General features: G+C 34.6%; 1 pseudogene; it reads left to right on the top strand.

Moving 5' to 3' along the window:
• The first annotated feature begins 4,082 nt into the window (after positions 1–4,082).
• Positions 4,083–24,130, top strand: part of LOC107871896 — a 75,123-nt pseudogene continuing 55,075 nt past the window's right edge.

Genomic DNA, 24,130 nt, shown 5'->3' with positions numbered 1-24,130 from the left:
TACCCCTAAACTTTTTTGCCAAAGATGTAATTTTTCCTATTACTTCAGCAGTTGGAAAACCTCTTATAATTGATATGGATACTAAAAATCACACCAGACCCAGCTGTGCAAAAGTGAACGTATAGGTTGATTTAGTAACAAAACTACCCTAAAGGATCCGAATTAATGAGGAGAATGAATATATAGGATAAATTAAATCCAAATGGGTACACATTGAGTATGATTATATACCAAAGTACTGTACTGAATGTTGTATACAAGGATATGATGAAGAAAGTTGTTGGAATAAGCACCTAGAATTATATGATAATCAGAAGGAAGAACAGAAGGAAGTAGTGGCAATTAATAAGGAAAAAGTGAATAAGAAGCAGGGGAATCAATCACAGAAGCCAGATAATATAGCAAGAGAAAGAAATAATAATCAACAGTGGATCACAAGGAAATATAAATATAAGAAGGACAAGTATGGCCATGTACTGGGTGAGGTAAATGAGAATAAAGAAAAAAAGTGAAGACATCTAATGCATTTGAAGCTCTAAAAGGTGAGGAGGACAAGAAGCAAAATAACAAGGATGAAGGAGGGGATCTTAATGCTAGTCAATAAGAAGAAGGAGAAAAGATGAGCACAAACGAATAGGTTACTAAAAGTTTTGGCAAAGTTATTGAGGATGCTCAAGATGTTAATATAACAATAGAGGAGAAAGTTACACAGGAGATAGAAATTAGTGGTGCAAATAATACCCAATGTCAGTAACAAATAATTCATTATTGTCTTGAGGATCAAATAGGAGTAGAAGATCATAACAAGAATCAGATTAAAGATAGCAAGAATGACAAGAATCACAAAGTATTAGCAGTTAGCATGTACAGGAAGAGGAGGATGATCAGAATGCAGACAAAGGAAGCATAATAGGACAACTAGAAATATGTAAATGTAGGTATATGATAAAGAACTGTAGGAGTTGATGGTACTAAAAGGGATTAAACTAGTAGCAATGCAAATTGAGAATCTACTGGAGAGTAGTAATAATACAAAGAAAGACCTTGATGAGAATGATTTGGAAGAAAACATCAATGCTTGAAAAATCAATAGACATGTCACCTAAGAAAGTAGAAGCTTTGAAGGAGAAATAAGAAAGAAATAAGAAGAAGGAAAAAGGTGATAGTACCAAGGTATCAGAGGACAAATCATTAACAATGTATACAAGAAGTCATATAGCTAGATCAAAGTCCAAATGAATGCTTTTATATGGAACATAAGGTCTGTTAATATACAACAGGCCTTTACTAGAATAGTAACAATGTAAAGAAGATATCAATTTTATTTTATTGGGCTTATGGAACATATTCAAGGTGGACAACATATTAAGGAGAATAGAAGGAGGCTGGGCATGGAGCATGCTATTCTAAATGCTTCTGGAAAGATCTGGGATTTTATTAAAGAGAATGTAGAGTTTAGTATTTTAAAATATGAACACCAATAACTAAAATTGAAGTTGGCCAATCAGAATGCAGGTATATCTTTGTTTGTGAATTTAGTGTAAGCAAAAAATAGTGCTAATGAGAGGTTGGCACTATGGGATTCCTTAGTTGATTTGTCAGACTCATATCAAATGCCATGGATAATAGGAGGGGACTTCAATGTGATAAAAAGTGATGAGGAAAAGTTGGGGGACTACCTGTTACATTTAATGAGACACATTATTTTAATCACCGTATCACTTTATGTAATATGGAAGAAATCTAGTTTAAAGAACGTAAATTCACATGGTGGAATGTAAGAACTGATGAAGATTGCATTTTTAAGAGGTTAGATAGGGTTCTGTATAGTGAAAGAATGAAAAGTTTATTTCAGAGGATGGAAGTGGAACATCTAGCTAGGAGTGGATCAGATCATTCTCCCTTATTAATGCAATGCAGAATAGAGAGTGAGTAGATAGTTGACCTTTTAAATTTCTAAATTTCTGGTTCTAGGAGGAATTTTGTATGGAGGTGATCAAACAAAGATGGAATTATCAGGTTGAAGGTAATCCATTTATTGTGTTTCAATAGAAATTGAAAAACACTAAGTCAACATTAGCTAAGTGGAGCAAAGACCATTTTGGTAATATATTCCAGGAAATAGCTACACTGAAGGATATTATCAAGGTAAGACAGAAGAAGTTTGAAGAGAATCCTAGTGGAATAAGTAGAACTAATTTGTTTAAGGTTCATGCTGAATTAAATATGCAACTTAAGAGAGAAGAAGATTTTTGGAGGCAAAAGGCTGGATATATATGGTTCAAGGATAGAGAGAGAAATACCATTTTTTTTCACACTATTGTCAAAGAAAGGAGAATCATACTTAGGCTTAATAGAATTCAAAATGAGCAGGGAGAATGGATGGAAGAAGTACAAGATATTGCAGAGACAACCGTTAATTTTTTCCAGGATCAGTTTACTATGCAACAGGATGCAGAAGATTTCTCCATGTTAGATGAATTACCAAAGCTGGTTACAGAAGACCAGAATAAGGACATTATAAGACTACCAGGGGAGGAAGAAATTAGAGAAGTTTTCATGGGATTGAATAGAAATAGTGTAGGGGGGACAAATGGAATGATAGGAGCACTTTATCAAGATGCATTGGAGATTATTAAGTAGGACATTCACAAAATGGTAATTGTTTTCTTTTGTGATTTTCAGATTCCTAGATTCATTACTCATACAAATTTGGTATTGATACCTAAAAAGTTAGTAGTGAATACTTTTTCTTATATGAGGCCTATTTCTCTTAGTAATTTTGTGATTAAGATTTTTTCAAGAATTGTTTGTGAAATAATTAAAGAAATACTACCTCAATTGATATCACCAGATCAAGCTGGTTTTGTTCAGGGAAGAAGTATTGCTGAAAATATACTGGTGGTTCAGGAGATTGTGGCTGAAATTAGAAAGAGAGAAAAAACACCTAACATGGTTATGAAGCTTGACATGATAAAGGCATATGACAGAGTGGAGTGACTATTTTTAACTAAGGTATTGAGGACATTTGGCTTTTCAGAGGTGCTGATAGACATGATCTTTAGATTACTGGAAAACAATTGGTATTCCATAAATTTTAATGGTCAACCAAAAGGATTTTTTAGGTCAACAAGAGGATTGAAAAAAGGGATCCATTGTCACCAACATTGTTCATCATAGAAGCAGAGGTTTTGTTAAGGTCATTGAAGAAGCTGATGCAGAATAAGGATTTTAAACTTTTTGGGATGCCAAGAGGGAGTCCAAAACTGAATCTTCTGGCTTTTGCAGATGATATGATAATCCTATGTAAAGTTGAGGTGAAGAATTTGCATCTGGTCACTATAACTTTGGATAAATATAAGGATGTCTCCAGGCAAAAAATAAATAAGGAAAAGAGTGCAAATTATTTGCAGAAAGGAGTATCCAATGGAGTAGGGATTATAGCAGAGATTGCTACGGGCATCATGAGAAGAGATTTCCCTTTCATATACTTAGGATTTCTAATCTTTTATATGAGAAGGAAGAAGGATTATTATCAGCAATTACTGAATAAAATTTCTAGTAAGGTGCATTCACGGAAAGGAAAATTGTTATCTTATGAAGGAAGGGCTGTGCTGGTCAAACATGTTTTGCAAATTATCCGTATACATTGCTTATCAATGATGAACTCTCTCTTGAATGTGTTGAATACTATTCAAAAAATTCTAGCTCAATTTTTTTGGAGTAGTAAAATTAGATAAAAGGGAAGACATTGGGTAAAATGGCAAATAGTATGTTTACACAAGAAGAAGGTAGCTTGGGTTTTAGAAGGATTGGTGATATTTATATGGAATTATTTTGTCATCTTTGGTGGAATTTAAGGACCACAGTCAATATGGAAGGACTATATATTCAATAAATATTGCAAAAGATAGCATCCAAAACTAGTCATGTGGAAAACTGGTGCAGATGGATCTCAAGTGTGGAAGAAGATGCTTATTGCCTGGGATTTGGTGGAATATCTTATTATATGACAACTGAACCAGGGAAATTCTAATATCTGGTTAAATAACTGGACTAGGCAAGGTGATCTTTATTCCATAATGGAAGGAGGACAAAGAGAGCAAGAACAGTATAAGCAGGTAAAAGAGTTGGTAAGAAAAGGAAATTGGGATGAACAACTGATTAGAGAAATATTCACAGAGGAGATGACAGATCATATTCTTAATAAGGTGATACCTCCATTAGAAAAAGGAAAAGACTGGCCAATATGAAGTATTGAACCAAAAGGTATGTTTATAGTGAAATTAGCTTGGCAGTATATAATGAATAGGGAAAGTATTGACAACACATTGAAAAGGGTATGGATGAAAGGTTTTCCTTTCAAGATATGTTTTTTCATGTGGAAGTAATACAGAAGGAGAATTCCAGTAGATAATACAGCAAGAAGATTTCGATTACAATGTCTTTCTAAGTGCTGGTGTTGTGAGGAACCAGAAGTGGAGACAATAGCATATGTCTTCAGGAATTCTTTTTATGCTAACATGACATGGTCCTACTTTTCTTCTTTTGTAGGTATTCATATTTAACATCTGACCCTTAGAGAAATAGTACTAAGTTGGTGGAATGCTGAAGTAAAAGGGAGGGAACAACCATACTACTTTGCTATGTCTAGCATTATTCTATGGGGGATTGTGGAGGAGAAGGAATAGAAAGAAACATGAAAATAAGGAAACTTCATGATTAAGAATACTATACAATGTTACAAGGAACCTGAGAATGTTGTTGAAGGTTAGAAATCCAGATTTGGAATTTCCAAATGAATGGCCAAATATAATTAAGGAGATGGGCAAGTTAAAAATGAAAGTTAAGGCTATTAAAGTCTTATGGAAGTCACCAGAGGAGGGATGGGAGAAGTACAACACAGATGGAGTAGTTAGAAGAGAAGATGGAGGAAGCTCATATGTATTTTGTTTGAGAGGATGAGAATAGAGATGTCTTATTTTCTAAAGGTGAACCACATTATTATGCTAATAGTATGCAAGTAGAGGCTTATGCAAGATTTTATACAGCTAAGTATAGTACACAATCTTAGCACAATAAGATTATCATTCAGATGGACTCACTACTCATATAGAAGGTGTTAACAGGTGAATGGCCTTGCCTATGGCATATAGCACACCTAGTTAAACAAATTCATAAGTTTATGCAAAATAAAAAAGAAAAGTATCAGCACATATTCAGGAAGGGTAACCAATTGGCAGATTATCTAGCAAATTTAGCCATAGATATATGTGCTTTTACCATTACAAATTATCAGCAGTTACAGAGCAGAGGAAAAGCTATCCTAAACAGTGACAAATGGCAGAGTCTATACTTAAGGATAATGCAAGTCAAGGGATAAAAATAAGAAGGAAATTCAAACTGAATAGTTTATATGCAATTTATATATAGGAGTTAGTAGCATTTATAATAGTGCATGTATTATTTCTAAGATATTACAGCCATCACAAAGGTCTCTCAGCACCATGGGAGGATCGATGGGTCAGATGGATAAACATAAACCTGAGAGGGAGATGGATAGCTGAACAATCATGGGTCTAAGCAACTCATTTTCTTCATCCTTTCAAGATCTATGGTCTACAAGCAATAGATAATAAAGTCAAGTCAAGTAGATCTAGAAACAACAGAGAAAGACTAGAAGAGGGTAACATACTTGGCTGTTACAGCTCTTCTCAGAAGACTGAATCCTTCTTAGCTGAACAAAAACATTCAATTTTTTCCATCTACTGGGGAACATAGCTAAAGCAAAACAAATACCATTATTCAGTTGGAATGAGAAATTGTAAAGCACAGAATGGAAGGATTAGCAGTACTTGCTTCTGTGAGCTGATAGAAAGAGGAAAGCATCCAGAAGGAGGTACAATATTGATATCTCAAAGCATCAACAGGATAAATCTCGGACTTGAGAAAGGAAGCACCATGGTTGAAGGAGGTAGACACAAGTTTAGAATTAGAAAACTAGTTCTTTTTGGAAACCCTACAATATGTATTTGTTAATAAATAGATATCGAGTTGGGCCGAGTTAAGTGAATAGGACTAGGTTGTTTTTTTTTGTATGGTGGGTTGGTCCATCAAGTGCTGATTATTAATAAAATACAAAATTAAATAAAAAAAACTCTGAAGTAAAAATAGAAAGGGATAAAAGAAATGGACTAAGAAAGAGCGGGCTCAAAAACTAATAAACAACTAAGTGGGATAATTACTAGTTGGAAATTAGTTTTAAGAATTGAAGAAGATGAATCAGAATCAAAGGAATGACACTAGGAATTAGGATTCGAGATCGAGTGTTGAAGAAAAGACCTTAATATTGGAAACCATGTTGCATCACAAATTTGCATTACATCACCAATCTATATAATACAATCTCCAAACTAGGTATTAATAAAGTGTAAATTTGGTGATGGAGCGAAGAATATGGTCAAATTGCACTTTGTTTTGCGTAAGTATCCCCTAACATCGCCAAACTTGGAAAATTGCGAGGGGGGACTTTGGCGATGTTTATCCTCCCTTTGTAAGGTTTATATACACTTTAGTAACACCATTTCATCACAAAAATACTAATATACCATTTACAAATAGGCCTAAGTATTGCCCAACTAAGCAACATCGCCTAAAATGACTATTGGAATAGTCAACGAACTATTACCACATTAATTTTGTAAATCGCCAACGAGTTGGATGATATCCCTTGCACTTTTGTGAAGTTTTTTTTTTTAAATAACTAATATGGTCTATGGCATCACAAAACTAAGCATTAGCTCACCCTAAATGTTCAACTAAAGGCCACTTGAAGAAAGCTTTTAAGAATTGTAATCTGTAGTCCCCTCATACTTCCTTCTGTGTCTTTTTCCCCTTTTGAACTATTCTCTTTCTACCAACACCCAACTGCTTTTATATTTGTTATGATTGGGTAGAATGAGAAATACCACAAAGAAAAAGAAAAAAAGAAGAAGACACGTAGATTTATGTGGAAACCCTTGCAGGAAAAACCACATGCAGAGGAGGAGGATTTTCACTATAATAGAGAAGAGTACAAAGTAGGAGAGTCTAATGACGTATTTTTAACCATGCAAAAAACAACCCAGAAAATTGTACTTATAGAATACGTGCATACAAATAAATTCCAGGCCCAAAAGTATACAAGTCCATACTGCCCCTATTGGCCCGGTCCTTACTCTACCACCACAAATCTGACAAAAATCACAAACATGGGTCATATCACGAACTTTTCAGGGTCGGATCAATAGAATATTGGTCAAAAACTCAAACACTTTTATCTTTTTTTTGGACCTAACACACCCTTTTGAATATTCCTCTCCTTCAAAACATGAAGATTATAAAGAACGCCAAGAAAACTATGAACTTCAAAATTCATAACTTCTTCGTTTCAACTATGAATTCGACAAAATGTAAAATATAAGCTCTCATTGTCATGGGAATAATATCACACACCTTTTAACCTATAATTTTAAACTAAAAGTTTCAGGTTTAGAAATCCATGTACAGTTTTATTCAAGTTAGGAAGAACTCCATAAACTTGAAGAACTCCCAAATCAAAACCCCAATAGATTTCTACTCCTTTTAAGCTCAAATTCCAGATTTGAATTCCAAATGTTCAGAAGAACAAATCCCAAAACTCAAGATCTTCAAATTTCACCTCGATTTTCAAAACCACTTGATGAGTTTTCAATTTCTTTACCTCCAACAATGATGGAACCTTTAAATTCAAATCCAAACAAGCTAGTTTCTTAGATCAAGTCTTAGATAATACTAGAGAACACAATTCTAGTATTAGAAACTCAAGAAGAAACAAAAATCAAACTCAAAATATTGAAAAATACCAAAAATATTTTTTATGTGTTAACAAATTCCAAGACTTGAATAGTTGGAATGAGCCTATGATCCTCTCTAATACCTAATGATACCATCCAAAATATGAATGATGAAGTAACCATAGAAACATAAAGAAATAATAGAATTGAAAATGTAGAAAATAAAGGATAGAGATAGATAGATAGACACAATAAGATAAAGAAAAGGACAATCAAAGGATTTATCAAATCAAATCACATCGCTTTAGATTACCTACAAGAACCTAACTCTTATGATGACTGAAAGAGAAGTGTAACGCCCTTATAACTACTATTTCTAAATAATAATCAACATAATTTTTTTAAGCTTCCATGCTCTCTTAAGAGGCTTCAATATCAAATGTCATCAAAATCTATGTAAGGTAAATGAAAGATATTTTTTTTATATTCTAGGCCTAGGCTACTTATAAATGGAACCAAAAGTGACCCAACGAGGGGAATTCCCACTTCGGCGATAGGGTCTGTAAATTTGGCGATGCACCCTTGTGATTGGCGATGCCATTTGCATCGTCAAAAGGGACAAAATATCCTTTAAATCTTCTTTCACTTGGTTGGTCTTACCATCCACCAAGCCACCTTTAAAATAAGATGTTGCTCCTTGATCCTTCCAAAAGTGCCTGAGCTTCAACTTTACTCCAAGAATCTATCAAGCCTCTAAGGTTGCAACTTATACCCTTTGACAACACATCCTCCAATTCCTTAGCTTGAATTTGAATGTAAGACTTTGAGAAGGCTCGGAGGGTATCTATCACGACCCGGCCGGAGGCCCTGGCCGCGACGGGCATCCCGAACTATACAGGCCCGAGATACCCCTTCCACTCCCCAACCTACTAGTGATATTGTTCGCTCAAGGCCCAGGCCCGCATGGCTTTAAAATGCATCACTAGGGAGTAAGGTTTTCTCACTTATATACCCAGCATCCCTTCCATGTTTTGCAGATGTGGGACTCCTTCCTAAGTTGGGGTATCACATACACCACCCCTTACGGACTCAGCATCCTCGCTGAGGTTTTCCCTACTGAATAGGATTTGCCTACACTCAGGACTGAGGTTTGCCCCGCCTTACTGGGATTCGCCTAAACTCAGTTTGAACTCTAGCCCACATCAACAAGGATGACACAAAAGTGGGTCTGATACCATTCTTTCACAACCCAACCCTAGGCTCTGGCTACGACGGGCATCCCAAATAACACAGGCCTGAGATACCCCTTCCACTCCCCAACCCATTAGTGATATTATCCGCTCTGGGCCTAGGCCTACACGGCTTTAAAACGCGTCACTAGGGAGTAAGGCTTTCTCACTTATATACCCAGCATCCCTTCTGTGTTTGTAATGCCCCGAAATTGGGTCTCGAGATGTCACACGATGCTTAGGATTACAAGTAACCCCAAGCTAACCCTTCTACTGGCATAACTCATAAGAAATTGAATAAAAAGTATAAATCTATACAAATCTGCAGAAAATAACTCTTTTCTGAATATGATAGATATAAAACTAAATTTAAAAGATTACAACTCTGCTTTTACAACCAAAACTAAAATGGAATACATCAACTTCTACTGACTGTCTATGAAGCCTCTACTAGTACTGACTATAGGTAGCTGGGTCATGACTCCCGACTATCCCAACTCAATACAGATAGATAAAGAAAATACAACACTTCTCGAACTGTATAACTAACTCAAGCCCTTGAATCAAAAGGACTCATTACCTACTAACTGGATGTCGCAAACTTACTGGATCTAAAGATGTATACTATACCTTGTACCTACATTTTGAGAAAATATAGCCCACATACGAATATGTGGGCCAGTACCACGGAAATGTACCGAGTATATAGGAGTGAAATGCATTAATAAAATAATATCTTAATATCATCACAGTTTATAAAATTATGCAGGATGATATAAATGACTCACTTAGCTCAAATTAAAATCATTATAATCATAAGAGAGTAAAATATATTGGGTGAAACATGTGAGTTATCATAATAAATCTCAAATTACTTCCATATCGATTCCAAATCATCAAAGCAATCAAATCTCATAACAATTCTCTTTGGAATATATGTTCATTAAATCTTTCGAAAATAATGACTTTCTTAAACTCAGTTTTTCAAACAAATATGTTTTCATCTCAAATAGAAGAATAAGACTTTTCATAGATAAGAGAATACACACACACATTGGGAGTCTCTTACAAATTACATAAACCATGTGAGCTAAATAAAGTCCAACGTCCAACCCACATTGGGGAGAGCTGTCCTGTCCTTGCCATCAGAGTAGGACCTTAATATTTTGTTCACTAGTGATCACTATATAAATCAGCCTTAGGGTCACATCCTAAAGGGGCACATAGTTCTAGGAAAGTACCAATTACAGCTATACCTCCCACTCGGTGCTAAATACTACTACCGGACTTAGCTCAGATCATTTCAAAAGAAAATCCATAACAACGCAATTCAACAATTTATATTGGGATCCATCATGCTACCATTTTTTCATAATAAATCAACACGTGGATTTCTTTTCTCACTCGAGTTCAAAAATAACTCTTTCAAGACCAAAAGGTCAAATTATTCAAATATCAAGGTATGTATAACACATTACTTCACCAAAAATCATAATCTCAAAGAGGGTTTAAATCCCATATATCAACACTTGAGAAAAACATTTCAAGATTCATACTTTGTATAGCAAATAAGTATAACTCATATGAAAATCTGGAAATTCCACTTGAAACATGATATTAACATCAAAACTCAAGGAATTTATCTTTAAGACATCACCAAAATATTATAGTTTCTTGAACAAGAATATAGAATAATAGTTTCCATCTCAAATTCATAATTAAACAAGTAAAATCATGTATCTTCGTAAAATAATACAAATTTTTAGGAACAAGAACGAAAGGATGTTCTTGTTGAAAACTCCACATACCTTTATGGTAACGGATTCGTTGAAAGATTGGACCCTCAATGTTGATTGTGCAACCTTAGTTGTTTTTCTCCTTTAGTGCTCTTGGATGATGAACTTAGATTGATAATAAGGTTATGATGTGTTTAGATTCTATTAAATTCATAAGGTTAAGTTTAAGGGTGTGTAAGGAGTGCCAAAAGACATAATTTCCCTCAAAATAACTCAAAACGGAGTGTTTTTACTACCTGAAACACCAAGTGTGCACCGTATTGCTTATCACATACATTTGCGTATGCGCCGCATTGCTTATCGTACACATTTTAGTACACGCCGCATTGCTTATCGCACACATCTAAGTATGCACCGCATTGCTTATCGTACACATTTAAGTATACACCGCATTGATTATCACACACATTTAAGTATGCGCCGCATTTCTTATTGCACACCTATTCCAATAGTTATGTGCGATTGGTTAGGCGACGCCCTTTACTTTGCAAAGCCATAAATCCTTGCTCAAGTGTCGGATTTTGATGAAATTGGTATTATTGGAAAGCTAATTCAATTCTATATAATTTGGTAGGTCTTGGGATGAAAAATTCCATGTATATTAAGAGATATTCATGTTTGAAGTTTACCCTTGTAGAATCAAATATCAAACTTTAGATGAATCAATTGGTCTTAGCTCAAACTTATTCTAGGTTATTGCTATAAACATTTTCCACCTCTAAACTACTCCATAGACTAGGATAATGATCATGAAACTTGTATTCACGTGAGAATCACTTGGATTAGAGCTTAGACGCGTAGGAACGATGGTTAGAATTCTAGCACGAAAATACGGGGTATTACAGTATCAATGGCTCCTAGAATTGTATCATTTTAGGAGCTCAAAATATATCTCCAAACACACCATTACATCCTTAATATAATCATGGACTGAATCCTTTTATGTCAACCTTGAATTATATGTCTTAAAAGGTTGACACCTATTTGGTTTGTATCAACAAAACTATTAAAGGAAGTGTTTCTTTTCCAGTAACCCATTCCTTATCATATGGAGGATTTAATTTATTATTATCATTAACATTTATTATAGAATCAACAACAAACTTCAAAAATTGTGATTCAGGAAGATACTTTCAATTCTATCAAATTGCTGCATTTTTCATCGAGTCATCAACCTCATCCTTTACAGATGGGGACTCAGACTCCTCCTTGTTATTAACAATAATAGGGCTGCTACAATTTACTTGGTGTAACTTCTTATTTTTGTACTTGGAATTTAGACGTGGTCAAAGAAGACATTCTCGACCTTTGTTATACTTTTCACCCTCAACAATAAGTTGAGGTAACACTATCCCTCAATTTGATTCCTTTTTCCTTATTCATTGTTGTAGAACACCTCATGTGATCATGTTATGATTCCTTAACATCAGAAGTTGATGACTCAATCTCTTGGTATGTCTTATCATTAGGGTTATCATTATCTTCATCAGTTAAAGTCTTAGATTTTGACTCAAAAGTTGAGGTTATATCAAGGGTGGCTCAACAAATTTGGTAGCCTAAAGCTAAATCTTAATAATAAGTTTCAATTATATTTAATAAAATTAGCTTTTGTGTTCATCACACATATCTCGTGTGATTCACATATTTTGTGGTACCTACATGCATCCCGTGTGAGATATGTGCAGCTTGTGGAAGTTATGAGTACTTTATGTTCATTTTGTGTGGTATACGTGGATTCTATTATCAATTAGTAAAAATATTTCAAAAAAATAATTTTGAATCAAAATGGTGTTGAATGAGGGATATTTCCAATAAATGGGTTTATCAGATTTTTCATGATCATAATAGTGAAAATGCATAACAAATAGAACACCTTCAGTGTTCAATTTTCACGTTTAAGAATACATGATCCATTAAATATATTCACACTGAAGGTGATCTATTATTAACGAGCCTTCACTCAATTTTTATATTTTGAAGAAAAGCTCATTTCTTTCAATGCAAGTTCAACATATATTTTACTATCCAAGAATCTGAAAAGACTGTCATTTTCTGAACAGATCGGACAAGAAGTGAGAATTTTTCATACACTAAAGGCTCATCCTTATCAATGCACCTTCAAAAAAATTATAAAAATGCCCTTATGCAAATAAAGATCTCCAAAAGTTATTCATTAAGTTGCACACTATAACTTAATGATACTTAAGTTCCTTCTTTATACTTTTGAGCCATATATAGCTACTAACTTGATGTACTTGATGTTTACCGAGGTTGTTATCATGAAGTAACTTGATTGGAAAACAAAAAATATTTAATTAGGAAGTGTGAACCGACAAACTTGATTAAGCATAAAAGAAAGTTGCAAATACAAATTATATTGAAGGTTGTCTACGAAAGTAATCTTTCAACAAAAAGATACTGGGGAAATAATAAAATGTCTTAGGTTACTCAGAGTTTATTCATATTATTGTTTTATAGATTATAATATTAATGTTTATTTTATAGGCTAGCACTTTGCATCTGATATATAGAACAACTTTAAGTGTACAGGATAGTGGCAACAATATACATCGTGAATCTTAAGTTAGATTGTTTAAGTTGGCTTTGAATTCCTTCATGACCTTATACTCGAATCTAAAAATAATTGCTACCGGGAGAGACCCTAATTTGGTCATATAGTTGGATGTCTTAAAATTGAGCATTAAAGAATCTAACATATTTAGATCCTTTAAGGAAACAGTAAAATTTGACAAGCAGTCAAAATAAATTGGACCATTACAAAGGTTAGTTTCGACCATTCCTAGAAAGGAATCATTGAAGTCTAAAAACCTAGAGTCCCTAAGACAAAGGAGAATAGAGGTATCTAAACCTTCTCGGAAAAGAGATTTAGCTGCTATTTGGACTAAGCAGAAATGGAGGTAATCGTACTTACGCTTACATCCCTCTATAGTCCTGGGATTGAGAAGTTAGATATCCTCATGATTTGATTCAAGAGGGATGGTTTGTTCAACAGTTGAAATATGGTAGTCACTTGTTAGAGAGTGCCATATAGAGGGAGCTTTATAAATTTGGTCTTGAGGATGTCTGGTAATTTGCCAATTATTAATTGATTGCTGCAAATTAGAGAAACTAATATCTTCTTTGAGCTTTGAATTAGGAGAATTATAGGAAATTGAAGTGGATGAAGAGGATGAGGAGTTTTTAGAAGGAGAGGAGAAGGGACGGAAGAATGCCATAGAAGAATCTGCATGTCAGTAATTTAAAATAACAACAATAATAACTTAAATGCTTCCTATCCTTGGATCAAGAGACCATTGGGTTCCATAAAGAAAAATATTCAAGAATTTAACTCAATACTATATTGGAGAGTCAGATCTAATAATTAAATTAGTGGAGTCTTGTCTCAATTCTATTTATATTAGCTAGATCAATTTTAACTAAAGATTTTTCAGCCGTATAGTCCAAAGGTTATAAATAACCATCTGTAAGTTCACTAAGTCTCCATCGGCAATCCATCCATTAATGCTTAGGTAAACAACCTACAGTGTAGATGTGAAAGATCACAATACCATCTTCAATTTATTCCTTTTATAAAATAGATTTTTCTAAGTCTAATAGATATATTCAAGTTTTACCATTTAAATTATAGATCTAACAGTACCATATAATAGCAAGTTAAAATCAAGAATAATAATCTTTGCTTCCCCTCATGGCTCTGATACCAAGTGTGTGTGTGTGTGTATATATATATATAAATATATAATATTTTAGATCATCTTGGGGGGGAATATTTATATACATATATATATGATATATGAACTTGCTAACAACCAAAGAAACAATCTGCCATACTTTCTTAACAACATATATATATGCACCACACATACTCAGCTAGTATGCCTCAATATTAACATTTGGCTGCCTACAAGCAAGGGATAATCATGTTGCCCCTCCCTTCCACTTACACGTGGATGTGGAGGTGGCAACCCCCTTAATTTTACTCCACTTTTGTATGTACTCGATTATTATATAGGTTTGTCATAAAATAAATATAATATTTTAAATATATTATAATTAATAGAAAGTTATTTGTAACAAAACCTTTATTTTATAACAATAATATTTTAACATATCTAGAATTACTATCTGTGTATAAAACATTAATAGAATATAACAATGTTATTATAAAGTAATATAAACATATCATAACTAATTTTTTTTTATAAAGGTAAAAATATTCTAGAAGGGTAATAAATTATATTTCTACTAAATACCAATTTAAATTAAATATTCCATAGTATATTTGAAAGTAGTAAAATTCTTAAACAAACTGCCTGAAAATTGAACTATTAGTCCTAGCAAGTCATAAATAATTTGGGGCAATTATAAAAAAGTTTGAGACACCAAAAATGTTATGAAAACAAGGAAAATAACCATGAGGTTCATTAAAACATCCGCTACCAAAAGGACTTTCGTGCATAAAAGTAAAAGATAAGGAAATACCTGAAGGCTCAAATAGGTAGGGATTTTGGACGAGCATATGACACTCGTGATGAAGGCCAGGTAGGTTGGTCGAAACCACATCAGATAACTCGCGAACCACAGGGACGGAGTCAGTGTGTACTCTAAGCACTAATATCTTGAACATAAGCAAGAAGGACTTATACCCTTCGATATTAGTCTCCTAGATTGAATGTATGAAATAATCCCCATCGGCGTGTGGCCAACAGAACCTTGCCACACAATTGGGTTATTCTAGGAAATGAAAAAGTAATGATCTTAGCTAAACAATCCAAGACCGTATTTTAAGGAGACAACCAATTCATGCCTAGAATCACATCGAAATCTACCATATATAGGACAACGAGATCAATATGAGTATGAGACTCCCGAATGGTCACTAAACAAGTTTTATATACCCAATCCAATACTAAAAAATCACTCACAGGGGTAGCTATACACAATAGCACAGATAAGGACTTTGAACATAAACCCAACTGCGATGCAAAATAAGCAGAAACACATAGAAAGATGGAATCATGATCAAACAAAGCAGAAGTTCGTTGATGGTATACGAAAATCTTACTTTGTAACACCCCAGAAGTATTATTGTATTTCACATGGTTCTCAAAGCTATGAATAGTCCTAAACTAACCCATTCATCCTACTTAACTTTAAACTCATAAGAAAAGTTAACTAACATAAGTAAAACTTAAAGGTAAACAAAGACATATCTTAATAGAAAGTCTTTAACTTAGGAATCTTCACACAACTCTTTAAACTTAAGATATAAATAGTCTGACAAGACTCTATTACTGACTAGAGAGCCACTAGGACAAACTCCAATTGCCCCGAACATAAACAAAAATCATATAACTAAAACACTTCCACCAATGAACAGAAATCTAATAAACTTGGCCCTCGGACTATGAGGACTCACCAGCAATCAAGATGTAGCTGATCATACATGTGGTCAATCGTGCTACTACAAACGAGCACCAGAACCTACATTATAAGACAATGTAGCACATAATTATATATGTGGGTTAGGACCGCTTGAATATACTGAGTATATGGGGTGAATGCATAAGCAAAATAATAACTGAGTTTAGACTTAGACTTTCAAATAATGCATTCTAAGTGTAAATGACTCACCTTGAGCTTGAAATAAACAAAGATTATGAAATCATAACCATAAGTAATGAAATATAAGGATAAACTTTGTGAGCCATAACAATTAGTTTTAAAAGCTTTATTTTTAATCTTTGTTATTGGAGTTTCTTTTAACCAACATAAACCACGTGAACATCATGGAGTCCAACGTCATACCCATGTGGGGGAGAGCAATTCTACACTTGTCATTGGAATAGAACCTTAATTTTAGTGATCACTTTACTTCATCTATATTGAGAAAAACCTTATCCTATGGTAGCTCATAGTTTCTAGGAATTAGGATACGCTCATCCGCATTCCCTTCTCAGTGCTAAATAATACTGTTAGATTACTTATATGCTCATACTTTAGGAAATCCACTTTAAATTAGCATAAGAGTTTTACAAGATGAAAACTGATTATGCTTCTCTTTACTTTAAATCATTTTTTAATGAAAAAATGTTGATTCCATATGTTTTCTTAAGATCATAAGATCAATATTTGCTTTGAATCATAGTATGGACTTAACAATAAAGCTTAAGATAATAACCTTCTTGTAAACTCAATACAAGTATTTAGACTTATAACATATGCTTAAATTCTTAAAAATTCATGACAAAACTTCATGCTAAATAATCATATTGAAATACTTCAATAATTTCAATCAATATAATAAAATTTATATCATATTATGAATCTTATAAATCAAGTGATGAATATATGTAAATCTTGATTCACTTGAAGCCTTTAAATTTCATGGTAGTAGCATAATTCAAGAATATGGCTATTTAGGTGTGAAACCTAATTTAGAGTAAAGAAATTCAATTTTATAAACTATGTATTCTGGGCATAAGGATGAAATAATAACCTTGTCATAAATTCCACATACCTTAAGTAGCTTGACTTGTGAAGGAAGATGGATCTTGGGACTTGAAGGATGAACTTATGACGGAAACCCTAATCTAGATGTTTATTGTAGATGAGAAGTTATAAGAGTTGTTATTTGATTGGAATGAGTAGGAAAATAATGTCTCTTTGAGGGTTATAGGTCGTGGATGGGAAGTCATATGAGAGAAAAAGACCAAAAAGCCCTTAGTTAAACTTTACATAAAAAGCTCGTCAATTTTTATTGGTCTACCACGACCGTATGGTATGGTAAGACCTATATCCTCAACTTGTAAGTTTAGTACACGCAAGGGAAAACAAATTAGTCAATATATAAGTTCCACATATGACTAGTATCATCTTGATATGACTCTTAAACATCTAATCGTACCTTGGACAAAAACTTGGGAGAACTATACTGATGAATTAATGACTTAACATCATACCACTCGTACCCTAATTAACGACTCCTAGGGGTGAAGTTGTATCCACAACATAAGGTTTACCCTACCACACTATCTTGCATACGACTACAACGTACCACTCATATAGTATAGGTACGATTCAAGAGAGAAGTTGTATGATATATAGAAACTTCCAGACATAAGGTATTACATTATCTCCTCCTTGGAAACATTTGTCCTCAAATGTAATTCACCTAGGATTGGGATTTGAACAAGAATCAAAACCTCGATACTGGAATTACACTCAATCTTTTCCACTATGGCAAGGATTTTATTTAATTATAACATGACCTACAATATAGGTGTACTTAAACAGACTTAAAGAGAAAGAATTAGCTGGAAATAACACTTTACCTTAGGCAGGAATGGTATTGGAGGAAAAGAGATAGGATACTTTGCCATCATGTAGTACCCTAAAAAATCCAAAACAATATTAGATCCATGTGACAAGCTCATGCATAGTACATCATGGTTCTTTTATAGTTTTATGAGTAGTTTAGATGTACATTAAGGCTTTAAATAACTCCCAGCTATCAGACGAATCAATACATTCCTCAACGATCAAATTCTTGAGAAAGATATTGCCATAGTCAGATTCAAATGAGAATATCTCTCATTATACTTGGAATTTTTGAGCTCATGACCTATCAACAAATATATGATTGAATTATATTTGCAACGATACCAATTTCTCCTAAATCTGATATCGAAGCAAAGAGTTATTCCTATTTTACTCAAGCATGGCAGGCTGGAAACTGTGTGACGACATTCATGGTAGCTTACCATATTTGTGATGCCCTACCACGAAAATCGTCAGCCTTAGGCAGAAACTAGCTCCTATGTGATGACATTCATGGTAGCTTACCACATTTGTGATGCCCTACCACGAAGGTCATCATCCTAGGTAGAAACTAGCTCCAAAGTGACGACATTCATGGTAGCTTACCATATTTGTGATGCCCTACCACGAAGGTTGCCAGACTTAGGAAGAAACCATTAATTCCAGCTCCTATGTTACGATATTTTTGACGGCTTACCACATTTTTGATGCCTTGTGACAAACGTCGTCAGCTATGATTTTCAGTAACTGAAAATTTATTTTAGTAAGGGTATTTTGGTCTTTTTCTTCACTTTCCACAACTTATAACCCTCAAGGAGTGTATTATCTTCCATTCTCTTTAGTTAAACATCTCAAAAATCTCTCTCATACACTCTCAACCACACGATTAGGGTTTCTTCGCAAGATCAAAACTCTTAAGAACAAGCCTTAGGGTTTTCATAGAAGAGTCTATTTCAAGGAAATTTCGCCATCAATCTTCACGAATTCTTAATCTAAGGTATGCATAGTGTTCATCCATGGGTCCCTTTCATCCATGGAACTCAAGAATCATGTTTTAAATTATAAATTTTGATTTCCTTGTTGTTTTATGACTATATTCATGTTAATGATTGTTGTTTGGATTCAAGGTTGTGTCTTGATGTGTTTTTCATGAATCATGTGAATAGGTTAGTTGGAAACCCATGAATTTGGGTGGTTCAAGATTTCTAAATTTGTTAAGTACACCTATGATCAATATTAAGAATGCAAGGTGTTTGATAAAATACTTAGGATGCTAGAAATTAATGTTTACATGGTTCCATGATATCTAAATGACAAATCCATGTTGGCTATAACTTCAATATAAATTCCATGCTATTGATGTGTTGCTATTATTGTGGTATGAAACATGTATGATAATGGATATATACTCTATGTACATGAAATATATCCACGCACTCCCTACCATGCTTAATATGTTGAAGAACTACATGAAGTATAATATCCCCTACTTATGACAATGTGAATTGTGGACTCCAATGTTATGATCAAGTCAGTCATGTTGTGTCAGTTTCCTTCCATCGAGTCTTGAGGGTGTTCGTACCCGAAAATATAGCTGTGTGCCTAGAGCCATGTCATGTTATCATGATACTCTTAGTCAAGCCATGATCTATAGAATTCAATCAGTCATGTGACTTAGGAAAATCCAGTAACCTTAGTAATCTCAGTAGTTCAGTAATCTTAGTGATCTCAGTACTCAGTAATATCTGTAACCTCAATAATCAAAGTCAATCTTAGTAATTTTAGTACTCTCAATGAGTTCTCAAAGCTCAGTACATTCCGTCAGTCATCGAAATCCAGTAAACTTAGTTTAGCTCCGCTAAACAATTCCACTAGTATCAACTTAGTTAATCAGTATCAGTTCAGCTAATTAGTTCAGTTCTGTTATTCAGTTCAGCTTAGTTATTTAGTTTAGTGTCTTTCAGATGGGAGTAGGATTCAGCATCGAGTGAGCCTAGGGATGCAGACTCACCCACTAAATTAGGACTGAGATCCTTATAAGCAATCCCTAAGTTCCAGAACTACGTTGCTAGCGTAGGTACGAGATGACACCTATTGGATAGGATTGACATACTCAGGGGTCACCCGTTAGCACATTTATATGTATAGGACTGATCCCAGGAGTCACCCACTAGATTAGGACTGACTCCATAGCAGATGTCTTTACTAGTGGTGCGGTATTGACACCCTTCCAGTCAGGGCAGCGATTAGATCCCAGTCAGTTTAGCTTGGGGCATGTCGGTTAGATGAACATATCCTATAGTTTCAATTACAGAATCAGGGCTTTCAGACACAGTCAACTCAGCTTAGTAGTACAAATGTAGTGCTGTTATATACATTCAATGCTTATCATTGTAAATATATTTTAAGATCACCCATTAGCTAAGATTGATCTCAACTATGATTAATCAGTATCAGAATCATTAGATTTAAAGATTACCTGCTAGATAGGAATGATCTCAGACTAAGTCAAATCATTCTTATTATCAGTATACTCATGATCACCTGCTAGATAGGACTGATGTCAGATTTAGTTACTCCAAGTAGATCAGAATTCAGATAGTTCCATCAGAACTTAGACTATTAGTACAGTCGTTCAGTAATAGTTACATCAGTTAGGCTGATCATTATCGTTATATCAGTTATATCAGCTTTTTGAACTCATGTATCAGTCATATCAGTTATCAAAATTCATGATATCAGTATTCAGCTTCAGGACTGTCAGACACAATCAACCAGACCATTTCTTCATAATTCAAGCTATCAAAAATAGTCGTTCATCTATTTAGTATCTCAGTATCAGTACATTAATGTTGTCAGTATTCAGACTCAGTAGTTAGTATCTCCAAGAGTTCAGTTATAGTTATGTATGCATGTATGTATTCTCACGTTCATATTAGTTAGCATCGTTCATGCATATAACCCTTTGAATTTTGCCTACATCACTCGTATACTCAGTACATTTAGACGTACTGACGCATTTTCGCTATGGTGCTTTCTCATATGTTACACCATAGGTTCAGAGGCACGAGCTCCAGATCAGCAGTAGCATTCCAATGTTTAGAGTTTGCAGTGAGTCCTTTTCATTCGAGAATGATATGATTATTGCTTTATTTGCTGACTTAGTTTAGTTGCTAGATGGAGTTAGTTGGGGACATGTCCCATCAACTCCTTATTCAAAAAGTTTAGAGGCTAAAGGCTTTCCAGACTATAGCATGTCAGACAGTTATTTCAAATTTGTTTTTGTATTGTTATACTATTTTCAAACATTGTCTTATCAGATATTTATTTAGATTTGAAGCTTATGGCCATTCAGTACATGTTTCCATATTTTCATGTTATATTATACAGTGTACAGGTATAAATATCAGTTATGGGTTAGCTTGTGGTCCTTCGGGGTCATGAGCACCGTGTAGCATTCTGGTTCAGAAAATTGGTGTATTACAAACTTGGTATTAGAGCCTAAGTTTCAATAGAGTCCTAGGAAGTATAAAAGCCGCATCTAGTAGAGTCTTGTACATGCGTGTGTTGTGCACCGCACTTATGTGAAAGAGGCTATGAGATAATTTAGGAACAGTTTCCCTTCTTTACGTGCCAGTGAACATAATCTCAGTCTAATCCATTTCTCCCTTTCTTCTACAGACATGCCTCCTAAAAGAAGAAATGGGAGTCACTCAGCCCCTCAGCCAGAAGATGCTTTGGGTGATTATGTTTCTCATACGGAGTTCAGGGCTGCATTCACCACTCTTTCTCAGTCAGTTTCTACCCAGAATGAACGACCAGCTATCGTTCTGGTCAACCCAGTGGCTGATTCAGCTGCAGCTAGAATTCGAGACTTCACCCGAATAAATCCTCCTTCCTTCACAGGGTCTAAGTCAGATGAGGACCAACATGAATTCTTAGATTAGGTTCAGAAGGTGATAGATGTTATGGGGGTTACTACTATTCAGAGTACTGAGTTAACCAAATAATAATTATAGGATATCGCTCATACTTGGTATAAGCAGTGGAATTTAGAAAGGTTAGATGATGCATTCCCTATAGAGTGGGAGGAATTTCCCTCTGCTTTCCTTGATAGATTTTTTCCACTAGAGCTTAAAGAAGCTAAGGTACTAGAGTTCATCAACCTCAGGCAGGGTAGTATGACGATAAAAGAGTATTCTCTCAAGTTTACTCAATTAGCTAGATTTGCCCCTCATGTGGTTAAAGATGGTAGAGTTAAGATGAGTAAGTTAGTGTCTGGGGTAAATGATAGTATGGTAAACGAGTGCAGATCTGCCGTGTTGAATAGTGATATGACTTTATCCATACTTAGGACACATGCTCAGTAGATAGAGGAGCAGAAGATTAGGACAAGAGAGAGAAAGAGTAAGAGAGCAAGGATAGGTAATTTCAGCTTTGCTCAGCCTATGTCACAGGGTGGTAACCATTCTTAGCATAGTCAGAAATTTTCAGTCCCAAATCTATCCTCAGCTAGTGTACCAACACCTAAGTCCAGAAATAACCATTATGATGGAGCACCAAGCTCTGAGGCCCAGGTTAGTGAAAATAAAGGTCTTACTCATCCGCTTTGTGAAGAGTGTGGTAAGAATCATCTAGGTGTATCTATGGCAGGCAGTGATGTATTCTTTAGGTGTGGCAAGCCAGGAAACAGGATGCGAGAGTGCAGAGTTCTAGCACAGAGGGATAAGGAGTTGTGTCAGCAAGGTACCAATAGTGGTCAGCGTCAGAATAAAATTTATGCACTCTAGACCCGTCCTAATCTAGAAAGTTTTCCTGACTTTGATTCGGGTATGTTGCCAGTCTTTCATGTTCATAGTATGCATTGTTAGATCTTTTTCTCTCATTCGAGCATATGTTTCAGTATGAGTTAGCTAGTAAAGCCAGCAAGTCAGTTTAGCAATCGACCAGTCAGATTTTTATAGCTTGTTTTCTCATCCTTGCATCTATTCATGCTATCCAAAATCTCAGATAAAGTAACTATTTCAAGGTAGAACCTCGTAGTAGTTGAAATTTTAGTTTATCTCTTGTATCATGCATTAGTTTCAGACTCCTGAAGTTTAGTTATAATCTAGTTCGTAGATGCCCTTTGCATCACCCAGTATCTCCGTAAGGTAAGCGTTCTTAGAGGGACATAGCATCCCAAGGGAGAGATACCTCACTTTCTCTTAACGCTTTCATGCCTTAGATACTTTAATTTTCTCTTGCATAACAAATTCAGTCTAGAATAAAGGGTACTCATAAGTTGACCCTCAAGTTAGAACTCAGCTGTAAGTCAAGTATTCAGAGGTTCAGTTCAGTTCATGATATTCATTCCATATGTCACATAGCAGACTCAGTCATGTTCTCATGTTTTAGTTCAATCTTAGTGCCTTTATCATTGCATGTTCAGTCGCATATTCGTGAGTCAGTTCAATTATGTATTCACACATCAGATATACGTGGTCAGCTTATCAGTACTTTCAGTCATGCATTCATGTGTTATGTCAGTCATATAATCATGCATTAGATATGCATTCTAAGTTTGAGAAACTCAGTTTATCGAAACACTTAGTCCTACATTCATAAATCAGCTACCCATGCACAGTATGATATGCTCAGTTTTCAGTGATGTCAGCGATGAAATCATGATCATTCATTCATGCTATATATGTGTTATTTTATCTTTTCTCCCCTCCCAAGCAGTCATTATTCGAGGATGAATGTTTCCAAGGGGGAGATATTGTAATACCCTAAAAAATCCAAATCTATATTAGAGCCATGTATCAAGCTCATGTATAGTACATCATGGTTATTTTATAGTTTTATGAGTAGGTTATATGTATATGAAGGCTTCAAATAACTCCCAGCTATCAGACGAATCAAAACATTCTTAACCGATCAAATTTTTGAGAAAGATATTGCCATAGTA

This window comes from Capsicum annuum, chromosome 5 (assembly GCF_002878395.1).
Source record: "Capsicum annuum cultivar UCD-10X-F1 chromosome 5, UCD10Xv1.1, whole genome shotgun sequence".
Classification (NCBI taxonomy): domain Eukaryota; kingdom Viridiplantae; phylum Streptophyta; class Magnoliopsida; order Solanales; family Solanaceae; genus Capsicum; species Capsicum annuum.
The sequence above is the reverse complement of the archived record's forward strand: the minus strand, read 5'-3'. Positions and strand labels throughout refer to the sequence as shown.